The following is a 3286-nucleotide window of genomic DNA, read 5'->3' as shown; positions in this document are numbered from 1 at the left end:
GTTTAGGCTGTTTCCCAGCGGTTTTACCTTCAAATTTTTGTAGCATTGGTGTTTACCATGGTAAAATAATAACAGGTATTGTCTTCCCATAGTTTTGCTTCACATCGAAACTCGCTTTCCGTTATTTTCATTTTGACGCAGTTCAATGTTGGTTCTTTTACTTTTATTTGGCTTTGCTTTTTCCCTCAATTTGATTTTTAAAAAACAAAAGAAAAAACGTTTGAAATGAAGCGAGCCATACAAAATTTTGAATTTATTAACTAAGCAAATGTTTTTTTCGCCTTTTGCAAATTAAATTAAGTCCTCTGCAAGAAGGTTTGTTTAAAAAAATACGTGTACATCCATGGTATATGGGATATGGATATATCCCTTTTCCCTAGCAGTAAACCTTTTAGTGTGAGCAACAGTGATGTTTTTCAAATAAGAATAGAAGAATAGAATACAATACCTGTAATTATTGTACCATGGGTGTTTACTATCCTAACATGCAAAGAGTAATGAGAAAATGAGGCTTTCAGAAGAAATAGAAAATTTTAGTGTGCATCATGGTACAATTATTACAGGTATTGTCTTCCCAGAGAGCGCATATTCCGATCTGCTTTATTTCAAAAACATCATTCTTGCCCACACTAAAAGGTTTACTGCTAGGTAAAAGGGATATTTCCATACCCCATATACCATAAATATACGCGTATTTTTTGAAACAAACCTTCTTGCCAGCGTTGCCATTTTACCCGTTTTCCGGCTAGATTTAGCCGGTTTTGATAGCAACTAGCCGAAGAAAATTCGATCTAGCCGGCAGCCGATTTGTTAGCCGGTTTGTAAAAAAAGTTAGCCGTTTTTAGCCGATTTTACCATTTACCTAATTTTCAGGTGCAAAAAGTAAACAAGTTGTTCGAAAGCAATAATGCAGACCCAATGAAGATTTTTAATGAACTCAATGTTTTACTTTCGCATCTATGCTCTATGCTCCCCGTTGGAACCATACCTTGCTCCATTTCCTCAGTTTTATCACAGTTTTGAAGAGTATTTAAAAACAAAAGTAAGCACAAACGCTTTTGACCACGAAGCCGAGAAAATGGTCGCTATTTTTTTTATTATCACTTTAATAAAGGAATTACGCCAACGCTAAAGGAATATTGCCACACTAAAAAATTGACTTTTTTCGGTTGGAAATGCATTAAGAGTGATTAAACCAAAAGTATTTGTTCAACTACAGCAACAAAAACACAAATATAATGCCGACGAAATAACATCCATAGAGATGCAATGGCAACGGTTAACGTTACATACCTGGAGTAATTTAGACTCAACTGTAAAATTTTGGGCCGAAGTTTATCAATTTCGAAATGCCCTAGGAGAAAACCCTTTTGCTGACCTTTGCAACCTAGTTTTTAGTTTTCTTGTTTTGCCTATAAGTAATGCAGAAGTAGAGCGAATATTTAGTTCAATGAATATAATAAAAACTAAGCAAAGAAATCCAATGTGCGAGGACCGCCGGGTGAAGTGTAAATTGCTGATAAGGTATTGCCCTTCATCCTGCCAAAATCACACCTACAGCCCGCCAGAAAAAACGGTAAGAAGAACTTATGAAACTGTACGATGTTTGTCTACTTTATAAAATTGAAATTATGAGAGCAACTCAAATGCCAAATAAAAGTAAAATAAAAAACAAATATTCAAATTTTCTTTTATTTGAGACTGAAAGTGAGAATGTATTTGTGAGATGGAAAATTTGAAAACATTTTTGTTGTGTTAGCAAACTTCAAAAATGTTTAGGCTGTTTCCCAGCGGTTTTACCTTCAAATTTTTGTAGCATTGGTGTTTACCATGGTAAAATAATAACAGGTATTGTCTTCCCATAGTTTTGCTTCACATCGAAACTCGCTTTCCGTTATTTTCATTTTGACGCAGTTCAATGTTGGTTCTTTTACTTTTATTTGGCTTTGCTTTTTCCCTCAATTTGATTTTTAAAAAACAAAAGAAAAAACGTTTGAAATGAAGCGAGCCATACAAAATTTTGAATTTATTAACTAAGCAAATGTTTTTTTCGCCTTTTGCAAATTAAATTAAGTCCTCTGCAAGAAGGTTTGTTTAAAAAAATACGTGTACATCCATGGTATATGGGATATGGATATATCCCTTTTCCCTAGCAGTAAACCTTTTAGTGTGAGCAACAGTGATGTTTTTCAAATAAGAATAGAAGAATAGAATACAATACCTGTAATTATTGTACCATGGGTGTTTACTATCCTAACATGCAAAGAGTAATGAGAAAATGAGGCTTTCAGAAGAAATAGAAAATTTTAGTGTGCATCATGGTACAATTATTACAGGTATTGTCTTCCCAGAGAGCGCATATTCCGATCTGCTTTATTTCAAAAACATCATTCTTGCCCACACTAAAAGGTTTACTGCTAGGTAAAAGGGATATTTCCATACCCCATATACCATAAATATACGCGTATTTTTTGAAACAAACCTTCTTGCCAGCGTTGCCATTTTACCCGTTTTCCGGCTAGATTTAGCCGGTTTTGATAGCAACTAGCCGAAGAAAATTCGATCTAGCCGGCAGCCGATTTGTTAGCCGGTTTGTAAAAAAAGTTAGCCGTTTTTAGCCGATTTTACCATTTACCTAATTTTCAGGTGCAAAAAGTAAACAAGTTGTTCGAAAGCAATAATGCAGACCCAATGAAGATTTTTAATGAACTCAATGTTTTACTTTCGCATCTATCCTATATGCTCCCCGTTGGAACCATACCTTGCTCCATTTCCTCAGTTTTATCACAGTTTTGAAGAGTATTTAAAAACAAAAGTAAGCACAAACGCTTTTGACCACGAAGCCGAGAAAATGGTCGCTATTTTTTTTATTATCACTTTAATAAAGGAATTACGCCAACGCTAAAGGAATATTGCCACACTAAAAAATTGACTTTTTTCGGTTGGAAATGCATTAAGAGTAATTAAACCAAAAGTATTTGTTCAACTACAGCAACAAAAACACAAATATAATGCCGACGAAATAACATCCATAGAGATGCAATGGCAACGGTTAACGTTACATACCTGGAGTAATTTAGACTCAACTGTAAAATTTTGGGCCGAAGTTTATCAATTTCGAAATGCCCTAAGAGAAACCCCTTTTGCTGACCTTTGCAACCTAGTTTTTAGTTTTCTTGTTTTGCCTATAAGTAATGCAGAAGTAGAGCGAATATTTAGTTCAATGAATATAATAAAAACTAAGCAAAGAAATCCAATGTGCATTAAAACGTTAAACGCTATTTTA

This window comes from Rhagoletis zephyria, unplaced genomic scaffold, assembly GCF_001687245.7.
Source record: "Rhagoletis zephyria isolate East Lansing unplaced genomic scaffold, Rhagoletis_zephyria_1.1 Rzeph_scaffold_00608, whole genome shotgun sequence".
NCBI classification, from domain to species: Eukaryota; Metazoa; Arthropoda; class Insecta; order Diptera; family Tephritidae; genus Rhagoletis; species Rhagoletis zephyria.
Note: the sequence above shows the minus strand (reverse complement) of the source record.